Source organism: Bos taurus, chromosome 11 (assembly GCF_002263795.3).
Source record: "Bos taurus isolate L1 Dominette 01449 registration number 42190680 breed Hereford chromosome 11, ARS-UCD2.0, whole genome shotgun sequence".
Classification (NCBI taxonomy): Eukaryota; Metazoa; Chordata; class Mammalia; order Artiodactyla; family Bovidae; genus Bos; species Bos taurus.
The window spans coordinates 63,648,342-63,661,343 of NC_037338.1; the positions used below are offsets into that span (position 1 = coordinate 63,648,342).

At 43.8% G+C, this 13,002-nt stretch overlaps 1 long non-coding RNA gene across 1 annotated transcript; it reads right to left on the reverse strand.

Moving 5' to 3' along the window:
• Positions 1-7,536: 7,536 nt before the first annotated feature.
• Positions 7,537-12,431, reverse strand: LOC132346592 (uncharacterized). The gene is made up of 3 exons (XR_009496469.1): positions 11,276-12,431; positions 10,207-10,282; positions 7,537-8,407 (listed from the first exon to the last, which is right to left on the reverse strand). It is a non-coding gene; the product is annotated as an uncharacterized lncRNA (long non-coding RNA).
• Between the last annotated feature and the right edge of the window lie 571 nt (positions 12,432-13,002).

Genomic DNA, 13,002 nt, shown 5'->3' on the forward strand with positions numbered 1-13,002 from the left:
CTGTGCAACCCCATGGTCTGCAGCCCACCAGGCTCCTCCATCCACGGGATCTTCCAGGCAAGAGTACTAAAGTGGGGTGCCACTAATGATGACACCTCCAACGTGCCTTAAAGGTCCTTCTGAACCTTAGGCAGCCACAAATGATCAATTTGCTGACTTGAGATGAAACCTGTCTGCCATTCTGGGTATGGTGAATATAGCTCAATATTTCTTTCATAATGGGGAATCTTTCAGGGCTGCAAAGGTCACTTTCCAAATAGCCCTTCTTCCATTCCAATTCTTCCAAGTACATAGGACTATTGAACAGGTAATGTAGGGGACTGTGCTGAGGGTATACTGTGCTCACTCAATAAACTTTGGGTATAAACACAAATTTTTATAAAAGTATGCTTTGCTGCTATTTACTTTTTTTTTCTCTTTTGAAATGTAGTTGATTTATAATGTTGTATTACTTTCTGACATACAGCAAATTGAATAAGATATATTCTTTTGCAGATTCTTTTCCATTACGGTTTATGACTGGATATTGAATATAGTTCTTTGTGCTATACAGAAGGACCTTGTTGTTTTTCTGTTTTATAAATTTGCATTTGCTTATCTCAAGCTTCTAATTTATCGCACCCACACCAGTTTCCCCTTTGGTAAATATAAGTTTGATTTCTATTTCTGTGCTTTTGTTTCTGTTTTGTAAATAATTTCATGTGTATCATATTTTAGATTCTACATATAAGTGATGTCACGTGATATTTGTCTTTCTTGGTCTGACTTACTTTACTTAGCATTATAATCTATGGGTTCATCCATATTGCTGCAAATGGCATGATTTCATTCTTTCTTATGGCTGAGTAATATTCCATGATATATCCTCTGATATATGGAATATATCATCTTCCATTATATATCATCTTCTTTATGTACTTACATGTCTGGACATTTATGTTGCTTTCGTGTCTTGGCTATTGTGAATAGTGCTGCAATGAACATTGTGGTGTTTCTTTTAGAATTACAGTTTTTGTCTTTTCTAGATATCCAGGAGTGGGGTTGCTGGATCATCTGGTAACTTTATGTTTAGTTTTTTAAGGAACCTCCATACTGTTCTTAATAGTGGCTACAACAATTTACATTCCTACCAACAGTGCAGGAGGATTCTCTCTTTTCCATACCTTCTCCAGCATTTATTATTTGTATGCTTTTTAATGAAGGCTATTCTTGACTGGTGTGAGGTGATATCTCTCTATAGTTTTGATTTGCACTTGGTAGTGAAGTTGCTCAGTTGTGTCCGACTCTTTGCGACTCCATGGACTGTAGCCTACCAGGCTCCTCCGTCCATGGGATTTTCCAGGCAAGAGTACTGGAGTGGGTTGCCATTTCCTGCTCCAGGGGATCTTCCCAACTCAGGGATTGAACCCCGTCTCCCACATTGTAGGCAGACGCTTTTACCGTCTGAGCCACCAGGGAAGATTTGCATTTATCTAATAATTAACAATGTTGAGCACTTTTTCATATGCCTATTGGCCATCCATATGTCTTCTTTGGAGAAGTGTCTATTTAGATCTGCTACCCTTTTTTAAATTGGGTTGTTTGGTTTATTTTGTTATTGAGTTGTATTAGCTGTTTGTACATTTTGGGAATTAAGCCCTTGTTGGTTGCATCATTTGCAAATACTTTCTCTCAGTCTGTAGGTTGTCTTTTCATTTTGTTTATGGTTTCTTTTGCTGTGCAAAAGCTTATACATTTGATTAGGTCTCATGGTTGGGAAGATTCCCTGGAGAAGGAAATGGCAACCCATTCCAGTACTCTTGCCTAGAAAATCCCATAGGCAAAGGGGCCTGGTAGGCTACAGTCCATGGGGTTGCAAAGAGTTGGACAAGACTGAGCAACTTCACTTTCTTTCTTTCTTGTTTATTTTTGCTTTTATTTCTGTTGCTTTGGGAAACTGACCTAAGAAAACATTGGTATGATTTATGTTAATGTTTTTGCCTGTGTTCTCTTCTGGTAATTTTATGGTATCGTGTCTTTAAGTCTTTAAGACATTTTGAGTTTATTTTTGTGTATGGTGTTAGAGTGTGTTCTAACTTCATTGATTTACATGCAGCTGTCCAGCTTTCCCAAAAGCACTTGCCAAAGAGACTGTCTTTTCTCCATTGTATATTCTTGCCTCCTTTTTTGAAGATGAATTGACCATAGGTATAAGTTTGCCATTTTACTTACATTGAATACAGAGAAGACAGTTCTGGGGAAATGGTATAACAAATAGAGTAAGAGCCAGGGTTCAAATTCTAATTCTGCCACTCATTAGTCAGGTCACTTTGGACCAGTTACCAAACCTCTCCTCTATAAAATGTGGCTAATAATAGTATTCACCTCATAGGGTTATTGTGAAGCTTGAATGAAGTAGCAAAACTAACACATCCAGGGTCTGACATACAGGGAACACTCAACAAATGTTACCTATTTACCTTTGTTAGTACCATTCATGGAGGGTTTCAGTGAGTGAGTCATGATTAATAAAAATTGTGTAGAAGTATTATAGGTAGTAAAGATATTAGCAGTGGAGATAATAGAAGTACCCATGTTATGCCCCCAACACTAGCTGGTGGGAAGGACATGTGAATCTGTGTCCATGAAGTGGATGCTTGTCGGTGAAGTCTTGGGTGGCAGTGACCCACATCTGGGATGTGGTCTCATAAGCCTGGGATAATCAGCAGAAGCTGTGGTGCTCCAGAGGTGGCATTTTTGGAAACTGGTGGATGTAGTCTTTGGTTGACCTGCCCATTGGCATCTGGGGATGAGGAGGAAGCTGGATGTCCCGCAGTGTTTGGGAGAATCTCACACAAGAAGAACTGTTTCACGTCTTATGTGACTTTTGAATATTCTCCTATATTAAACACTGCAAAGGTAAATCAGCAATACATAGAACATGATAATTCTGACAATAAGTTCTAAAAAGTTACTGAAAAGCCCAATAATTTAGAAGACCATCCCATAGAGAGAAACTTAAATGGAAGCAAGACCTTGTCTGGCAATGATGGTACAACTTATGCTGTACAGGTTGCTGACTCCATGCACTAAACATTTCTCTTTTTTTTTTAGATTTTCAGTATTTTCCCTTTTTAAAAGTGGTTAAGTTTTGGCTGTGTTGGGTCTTCATTGCTTTTCTCTAGTTGAGGTGGGTGGGGGCTACTCTTTGGCTGTGATGCACAGGCTTCTCACGGCGGTGCCTTCTCCTGTTGCTGAGCACAGGCTCTAGGGCACAAGGGCTTCAGCATGTGGCCTGGGGGCTCAGGAGTTGCGGCTCCCAGACTCTAGAGTATGGGCTCAATAGTTACAGTGCCCAGGCTTTGTTGCTCGATGGCATGTGGGATTTTCCCTGACCAGGGCTTGAACCTGTGACTGCTGCATTTGCAGGCGAATTCTTTACCACTGAGCCATCAGGGAAGCTCTCTTTTTTTTTCTAATTTAATTTAAAAATATTTTAAATAAATTGGTATGTATTTGGCTGCCTTATATCTTCATTGTATCATGTGAGGTCTTCTATTGTAGCACGCAAACTCTCTAGTTATGATGTGAGGGCTTAGTTGCTCTGTGGCATGAGATCTCAGTTCCCCAACCAGCGATCAAACCCACGTCCCTTGCATTGCAAGGCTAATTCTTAATCCTTGGACCATCAGGGAAGGCCCCGCATTAAGCATTTTTAACTACAAATTTTTCTGAAGAGGGTTTCAATGCAGTAAAGCAGTACTATGCAGTGAAATGAACTGAAACATGTAACAGAGATTTGAGATTTCTTTGAAAAGACCTCAAACGAGATAGAAATGAGCAGACTCGTGAAATGAAGCTCATGAATTTCGTTGTTGTTTTGAAAATCTTGTTATAATATTGCCATATATATATACACACACACACACACATATGTACACACACACACATAGGTACATGATAAGAAATCTAGGTTGTAAGAATTTGACTTTCAAATTACTTTTCAGTTGGTTTATTCTTCTTCAACATCATTCTGATTCCTTCCCCAGAGGTCTTCCTATCACTTGGGCTTTTTTCAGTCCATCCTCTCATGGGATACAACCCCAAGTTCTTGTTAAATACTAGAGAGTCCATCACTATAGTGATATCCCTACTCATAAGGTAGGGAACCACTCTGATGCTGTACTGATAAAATAAGTCCCAGCTCATTTATGACTGAGTCTATAGCTGATCTTAGTGCACTGTCTCCATTTTTAATTATAGTTATTTTATTCTTTCACTGATATACAGTTAAGTGTTCTCTGTTATTACATAGCCTAACAATCATTTTCCTTCTAATGTCCATTGATACCACTACCGTTACATTTTCCTGTTTTTCTTACAGAAAGAACTTGTGATCTTCTTACGTCTCTTAAATCCAAACCCCTTCACTATCACTAGGTACGAGAAAATGGCTGCTTTATTGTGTGCCCCAGTATAGCCATACTTGAGCATGTATAGTTTGAAATATGTATTACTTAATTATACATTATCACCTGTTTATCTTTTATATCAGAGGAGTGGTTCTTGATGGAAGATGACTTTCCCCTCAGGGGACACTTGGCAATATCTGGAGAGTTTTTGGTTGTCATGATTGGGGGTAGAAGCCAGGGATGCTGCTGAACATTTACAAGCCTGGGATGAAGTGCATGAGAGCACTTCAAGAGTTACATGACCCCACGTCAGCAATTCTCACATTAAAAACTGTGTTAAAGTTAGGGTATTACATTAATATTTTTTTTAATGTGTATAGTTGGCTTATGGACTTTACTGGTGGCTCAGTGGTAAAGAACCTGCCTGCTAATGCAGATGATGTGGGTTCGATCCCTGGGTTGGGAAGATCCCCTGGAGAAGGGAATGGCCACCCACTCCAGTATTCTTGCCTGGGAAACCCCAAGGACAGAGGAGCCTGGCAGGCTGCAGTCTGTGGGGTTGCAAAAGAGTTGGATGACTTAGAGACTAAAAAGCAACAACAACAGTTGGCTTATATAATCCATGAATTTCATTTGGGATATTAAAAGGAGTTTACAAAATATTTGTTAAACAAGCACTAAACCACTGACCTAAATCAAAAAAAGTAGTAATCTAGGTAGACTTTGGATTTGCCATGTCCACAATTGCCCTTGAACTAGTTATGTAAATAATAAATGACTTTGAAAAGTTTTCTGTACCTTAATCGCGTTTGGAAGCCAGAGGTCAAATGTGAAACTCCAGTGTGTCTAAATGGCTGAGTACCCACCCCCGAGCTGTGTTCCTCAAGCGACTGTCACCAAGCACCTGACCATTTCCTCATGTCAGGAAACATTAGTTCAGCACTTGGTGGATCTCGTCTTCTCCCCTCCAATCTGACAATGAGTTTTGAGAGAACACTGAGGAGGGTCCAAGTCACTCACAGGGTTTGGTAGAAATACTTCAGTCAGCATCCAGCTCGGGCTTGCTATCACAGTCCCTAACCTTGAGCAGAAGGCAATGGCAACCCCACTCCAGTACTCTTGCCTGGAAAATCCCATGGACGGAGGAGCCTGGTGGGTTGCAGTCCATGGGGTCGCTAGGAGTTGGACACGACTGAGCGACTTCACTTTCACTTTTCACTTTCATGCTTTGGAGAAGGAAATGGCAACCCACTCCAGTGTTCTTGCCTGGAGAATCCCAGGGATGAGGGAGCCTGGTGGGCTGCCCTCTATGGGGTCGCACAGAGTCGGACACGACTGAAGCGACTTAGCAGCAGCAGCAGCAACCTAGAGCAACACAGCTGCCAGGAGGCAATAACGGCTTCCGCCCTGTGCCACAAATATCCTGAGAAGAATGTTTCAGAATTACTTAAAGGCGTGGCATTTTGTGTGGCTAAGATGTGGGAGAAGCGAGTTTGTATATAGTACCATTAGCACATTCCTTCCCAAGATGCATTGAGACGCTTTTGCTACAAATGGCGTAAAACAAATGGCATGGAAAATTCCAGAGTCTGCAAAACAAAATAGGGGTGAGCAGACTTCCAGCAGAGTAACTCAGCAGCACTTGGTCCCCGTGCCACCACTTACCGTTTTGTGTATCTTTGGACCCAGTCTATTCATCTGTACCCTGACGGATGTCCTCCCTGTGCAAGGGATGTGGAATACCTAGCAGATGTCTGGCACACAAAAAAATGTACCACAGACAGTTCTTGCTTCATCAGTCCACTCAGGGCTGTACAGCACAGGAGGAAGATGGGGCCCCCAGTGTCAATACTGGATTTTGCTTTAAATGAATTACATCCACAGCAGCTTGGATAGCCCTGCAGGTAGCGGGGGCTCCTAGGCAGTAAGCCAGCCCTGAATGCTAAGCCACCTAGAGGCTACTTTCTCATTTAGGACTAGCTTTGGACCCTCAAACCATCTTTTTTTTTTTTTGGTGTAGACCATTTTTAAAGTTTTTATTGAATTTGTTACAATATTGTATTATTGCTTCTGTTTTATGTTTTGGTTTTGGGGCTGTGAGGCATGTGGGATCTTAGCTCCCCAACCAGGGATGGAACCTACAACCCCTGCTTTGGAAGGCAAAGTCTTAAGGACCACCAGGGAAGTCTCTCAAACCATTTTAAGAGATACCACTTGATCATTATAAGCACTCGCTATGTGCTAGATTATACATCCATAATCTCATTTAATTCTCATGATAATCCAAAACAGAGGTGCTATTGTCCCTTTTCACAGACGGGGAAAGTGAGGCCCGAGCAGTAATAGGAATTGTCCTGGCTCACAGTGGTAGGGACCTCAGGATGAGGCAGGGCTGAGTCCAGGCATGACTCTTACCTGCTGCCTTTGCACCTGGTCAGGGCCTCATTCCTTCCTTCTGGGGAAATCACTGCCAAAAGCCAACTCTCACACCTCCTGGGAGGGGAATTTGTGGAGCTGGCCAGCCCTTCCCTGGGACTCCCAACTCACAGGGCCTCAGTCCTGTCCTCCAGCCTTGGCTCCTGGCGACCACATCTGCTTGGTGGAGAAATGGGTGGAGCCCAGAGAGCAGATTTATTGCATCTCCTGCGCCTTGGGCTCCATTCCAGCTGCACAGAATTGGAGAGGTGACAAGGATAAATGTGTTTGGCTCTGGGCTCCGTCACTGAGGATTTATTTAGCACCTGCAGTAATAAAAAATCACAACGCTGCAGCGTGCAAGGCATTGCACGGGCCTGCGGGAGGATGCTGAGGTGGGACACGGAGGAGCTTGCTTGCTTTCCAGCTGCTTGCAATCTAGAGACAGAACAGAGGTGGTTCCCGGAGAACCTCAGAGAGGGAGCGAGGTGGGGCGTCTCTGAGATGAGGAACTCGAGAGGCTGCGTGCTCTGAGGTCACGCGGTGACTGAGGAATGGGATGAGAGCTGTAGAGTCTGTGACACTTATTTGAGTTTTTTTCCCTTTAAAACACACATGGAAAAAATTAAGAATACAGCTAATCTAAAAAGGAGGGAAAAACCACCCCAGAGCCCACTGCCCAGAGATAACTACCATCACCCTTGTGAAGAACAGACATCTCCCAGTCTCTTCTTTCTCTGTGTAGACGGATGTGAACTTGCCAGCAATGTGTCCGTATTTTACATACTGTTCAGGAACCTGCTTGTCTCCTTTAAGAGGCTCACCAGCTATTTAGTGCTTCCCTGCAAGGTGGCTACCTGCAGGGCATGGCAGAGGGGCACTTCCAGCTGGGACTCCCAGCTGGGCCTCAGGAGATAGGCGGGAGGCAGGTGGTGAAGGCGATGCTTGGAAGAGGGAAAGATGAGCCTGGTGAGACGTGTGGAGAGCACAGAGATGCTGAAAGGAGCTGGTTCAGGTCTAGGAGACCTTGAAGGAGGCAGAAAGTATGTAGAAAGTATGTAGAAAGCAGTGTGCTTTGGGGTTCCTCCAAGAGATGGAGAATGCTGGCGAGCCTGGCTTTGTGGCAAAGAAAAGTCCCATCTCTGGGTTCTTTAGGTAAGCAAAGCAACCAGCAGTCCTCTCACATACTTTCAGATGGCACTTTGGGAGGAAGAAAGCATGAGACCAGTGTTTTCCAAATTGTGTTCCAGAGTACACAAATCCCACAAAAACAGTTCTCCAGAAAAGGGTTAAAAAAGGTTTGAGAAAAGAATCTAAAGTCACCCCACCTGGGAAAATCACAAGGCACAGATGCTTACCTCAGCCTTGGGAAGTAAGGAAACTGGCCTTAGCCAGGATTTCCCGAATGTATTTTCTCAGAACGGTGCTCACCATCTATGAGATTTCCCTCTTGCTCTGAGCCTAGTGATGGTATAGAAGACACACCACAGAATACTGGGCTGGGAATCTCTCTCTCCATCAAGGTGGCTTCCTTACCGTCAGCAGGAAGTTCCAGGCCTCATGCAGGTGTTCGGTGTCCACTCTCCGGCCCCTGCAGGGCCCTACAAAGGCAGAAATTGACCATCTCAAAAGATCTCCTCTGGCTCTAATATTCTGTTTCTGAAATTTATACCAATCAAATCTCACTTGGAGAGAATCCATAGGAGGTATGGTAGCCTCGGCCATCAAATTTGTTGGTTAACTTCACTCATTTAATCAACAAATATTTCTTGAATTTCTGCTATGTGCCAGGAACTGTTCTAAGCATTGGAGATTCAGGACGGAATCAGATAAGATCTTTTCCCTTATTGCTCTCATGAGGAAACAGGCTACAAATAAATAATAGCATCATATCTATATCTATCTATCTATCTATATATAATCTAAATGTTATGAAGATAAAGTAGTGTAAGCATTGAATGTGAGATGGGGAGATGGAGAGGGGCCACTGTGTTAGATAAAGTGACCTGGGAAAGCTTTTCTGAAGTGGAATTATAGAGCAGAGACCTACAGGAAGTCAAGGATGAAGCCAGGCATAGATTTCAAGGCAGAGCATTTCAGGCAGATGGAATAGCAAGTGCAAAGGTCCTGAGGCAGGAGCATGTCTGGGGAACACCAAGGAGACCAGTGTGGCTTGAGGGAGTAAAAGAGGGGAAGGGTGGTAGGAGATGAGGTCAGAGAGACAGTGGGGGCAAGACCTTGTAGGACTGAGGGTCACAGTGAGAACTCTGATTTTCTTCAGAGTGAGACGGGAAGCCACAGGAGGGATGGAGCAGGGGAGTAGTATGTGATACAAGGAAGAATTTCTATTCTCTCATGAGAGTAAACGATTTTCTAAATGGTGAGAGCCCACTCTCTACTTCTGAAAATAGTAGAACTTATGAAAAGGAAATGAATTTTCATCTGATGACTGAAGATCTCACAAGGATTGGCTATTCATGCATTATACATCTACTGTGTGCCAAGATTTCTGCTGGGCCCCAGGGATACAAATGTAGTTGATATGACTTTTAGTTCCTGACTATTGATACAGAGCCATCATAATTACTTTGTCCTCCTTATTAAGTAGAACTCTGAGCTTCCACTGGCTATGGCAGCGAGGAGTTCACTTTCAGTCCTAGTTCAGGAGGCAGATGGTCTCCGTTTCCTCCACGGTTCTGTATGAATCCAGTAGCTCACAGCTGCCCTGAAGGGGAAGGGCCTCTGGTCTCTACTGTGTTGTGGATGATGCCAAGATGCTCACGGTCCAAGCCCAGTGGTCTTTTCAAAGGCAAGCACCCTATCCCTCAGTGCCAACCAGGGCTTCCAAGAGCATTCCCTTGGTTCCAGGATCGCAGCTTGTAAAAACACAGTCTCCCTGGGATGCACTTCCTACTCTCAGCAATCAGGTCGTGAATGGATGCTTGATGGGTGTGTAAGGCACAGTTCCTTTCTGCAAGCCTCTTATAATCTTTGGTACAATAGACAAGCAAAGCAGCTGTGGCCAGGCTCTGTTGAGCAGTAGGATAGACTAGAGCCATTTTGCTTACAAAAAGAGTAAGACAAAGTAGACTATACAACTCATGTTCTTAAGTTGTTGTTTTTTATTTAGTGTAATGTTCAGTTTTTAATGTGACTGATAAACAAATGGGCTTCCCTGGTGGCTCAGATGCTAAAGAATCTGCCTGCATTGTGGGAGATCTGTGTTCGATTCCTGGGTCAGGAAGATCCCCTGGAGAAGGGATTGGCAACCCACTCCAGTATTCTTGCTTGGAGAATCCCATGGACAGAGGAGCCTGGCAGGCTATAGTCCAGGGGGTTGGAAAGAGTCAGACACGACTGAGCCACTAGCACTTTCACTTTCAATACAAAAATTACTCACTTATAGTTTTGTGCAGCAAAGGAAGGTGTACAACAGGCTGCTTCTGTTCCTGGAAACGGTGCTGAATTTCTTAAGACTGCAGAACAGAAACAGAAGTTTATCTTTTAGTTTTATTTTTTTAAATGTATTTATTTATAAATAAATATTTATTATTTAAAATAAACAGAAGTAATTTTTTAGTTTGCTTTTTATTTTTAAAAACACTTATGCACTGAGTCTTCGTTGCAGCATGCAGGAGCTTTAGTGGTGGCATGTGAACTCTTAGTTGGGACATGTGGCATCTAGTTCCCTGACCAGAGATTGAACCCGGGCATCCTACGTTAGGAGCATGAAGTCTTAGCCACTGGACCACCAGGCAAGTCCCCCAGAAACAGAAGTTTATATTTTTACTTTTTCTTAGAGGAAGGACTTTCAGGGATCATTTTGATCAGATGAGAAAACTGGGTTTGTCACTTAACCTTGTAAATTACTTGACCTCTCTAAGCCTCGGTTTCCTCCTCTTTTGCTTTTATTCCAGAGAGTATTTACCACAAATCACAGTCAGTCTCTTACTAGAAACGATAATCAGCTGAATAGAATTTCCTCTGTGTCTTCGTGTATGTTGTGCTTTTGCTTCTTTCCCTAATTATTTAGGGAACATTTCTCTCTCCCTGGCTTCCCTGGTGGCTCAGAGGTTAAAGCGTCTGCCTCCAATGCGGGAGACCCGGGTTTGATCCCTGGGTTGGGAATATCCCCCCTGGAGAAGGAAATGCCAACCCACTCCAGTATTCTTGCCTGGAGAATCCCATGGATGGAGAAGCCTGGTAGACTACAGTCCATGGGGTCACAAAGAGTCTGACATGACTGAGCGACTTTCACTTTCACTTTTCTCTCTCCAGCTCTCTTTTGTCTTCACTCTTTGGCCCTCCTTTTTTCTTTCTTTACCCCCTCTGAATTTGTTTACCAGTTTATCATGAAGGATACAGATGAACCACCAATGTGCAGTCTGAAAGGGTCCCAAAGGCAGGAGCTTCTGTCCCCTGGGAACTGGGGTGGCCCACCCTCCCCGCGTGGAGATGTGTTCACCTACCTGGGAGCACCAAGGTTGTTTCTAAGATCGCTTGAAACTCAGTGATGGGAAACAGGCTGGGGTAGGGTTGTACTGGGCCCCCCAACCTCACGTGGGCCCTCCTCTCAGCCTGGGAGGCCCCTTTTTTTCAGGAGGTAGAAATGCTGCAGTGACTTGTCACAATGGAGTTTGTCCTCTGTGGTGTAGGACTTTCAGAGAAGGGTGGATGGGGCAGCGCTGCAGCACTAATGAAGTTGAGGAAGTGCTGAGCTGCACAGGCCACGGACGGGGTAATTGAATTGGTGTCAGACACATAATGGCTTCAAGAGTCTTTTCTCTCTAATTGGTAAGAAGAGCCCTTCCCCTCACATCCTCTGTAACAGCTCAAGGAGAAAAGGATGTCCACCCAGCTGTACATCAACCCTGTCTATTGAGTGGGAGTTTTAGGAAACCATATGGAGAAGCACACTTTTAAAGAAGGCTTTGGAGACTGTTAACAGCAGCCTGGGCAGGGCACAGGAAGAGGCAAATGAGTGTTTTCCAGAAGATGCTGCCAGGTGATAAAATATTAAAACCAATACCAACACTCGCTCTTCAAGGAATGGTCTTAATGATTCTGTCAGATATCTGGGCCCTGTGGTCAAATGGACATTGAGCTTTGTGCTTGATCAAAAATAGCTTTAATGGGTATCATGAATGGATGCCAAGAATGCTTAATGGGTGCCAGGCCCTGGGCTAAACAACTCTTACGCATGATCTCATTTAATCCTCACAACAATCCAGTGAGGGAGGCACTACTGTTACCCCATTTTACAGATGAGGAAACTGAGGTTTGCCCGAGATCACCAGCTATGATGACATGAAGCTTGGCTTGAAATCTAGGATTGCAATCCAAAGCCAGTGTTTGCTTTCTTTGACAAAAAACTATCAGATCAGATCAGATCAGTCGCTCAGTCATGTCCGACTCTTTGCGACCCCATGAATCGCAGCACGCCAGGCCTCCCCGTCCATCACCAACTCCCGGAGTTCACTCAGACTCAGTCCATCGAGTCAGTGATGCCATCCAGCCATCTCATCCTCTGTCGTCCCCTTCTCCTCCTGCCCCTAATCCCTCCCAGCATCAGAGTCTTTTCTGATGAGTCAACTATAAGGGTAAGGAAAACCAAATGTACCTATATATGGTAAAAGATGGGCTTCCCTGGTGGCTCAGATGGTAAAGAATCTGCCTGCAATATAGGAGACCCGGGTTTGATCCCTGAGTTGGGAAGATCCCCTAGAGAAGGGAATGGCAATCCACTCCAGTGTTCTTCCTTGGAGAATCCCATGGACAGAGGAGCCTGGTGGGTTACAGTCCATGGGGTCGCACAGAGTTGGACATGACTGAGTGACTAGCACTTTCACTTTCACATGTTAAAAGATAGGATGAAAGAGTTTACAATTAAAATTAGTTCTGTCTCATCAGATCCCAGTGCACTGCAGCCACCACTATTGATTGGTGGTGTTGCCTTCCAGCTGTAGAGAATACACACAAAGACGTGTACATGCTTGTGTGTCTAAATGTGTGCGTGTGCAGTGGCCGTGTGCTTTCCTTACTGCACGCACTGGGCTTTCTTTCATTCAATACAGTGTTGGATGGTTTTATCGTTAGTATGGAGACAGCCGCCTGGCCTTTAAATGGTTGCATAGTAGTTCATAACACGGATATATCCAAATTTAACCAGTCTGTTCTTTAGAGACATTTAGGGCTT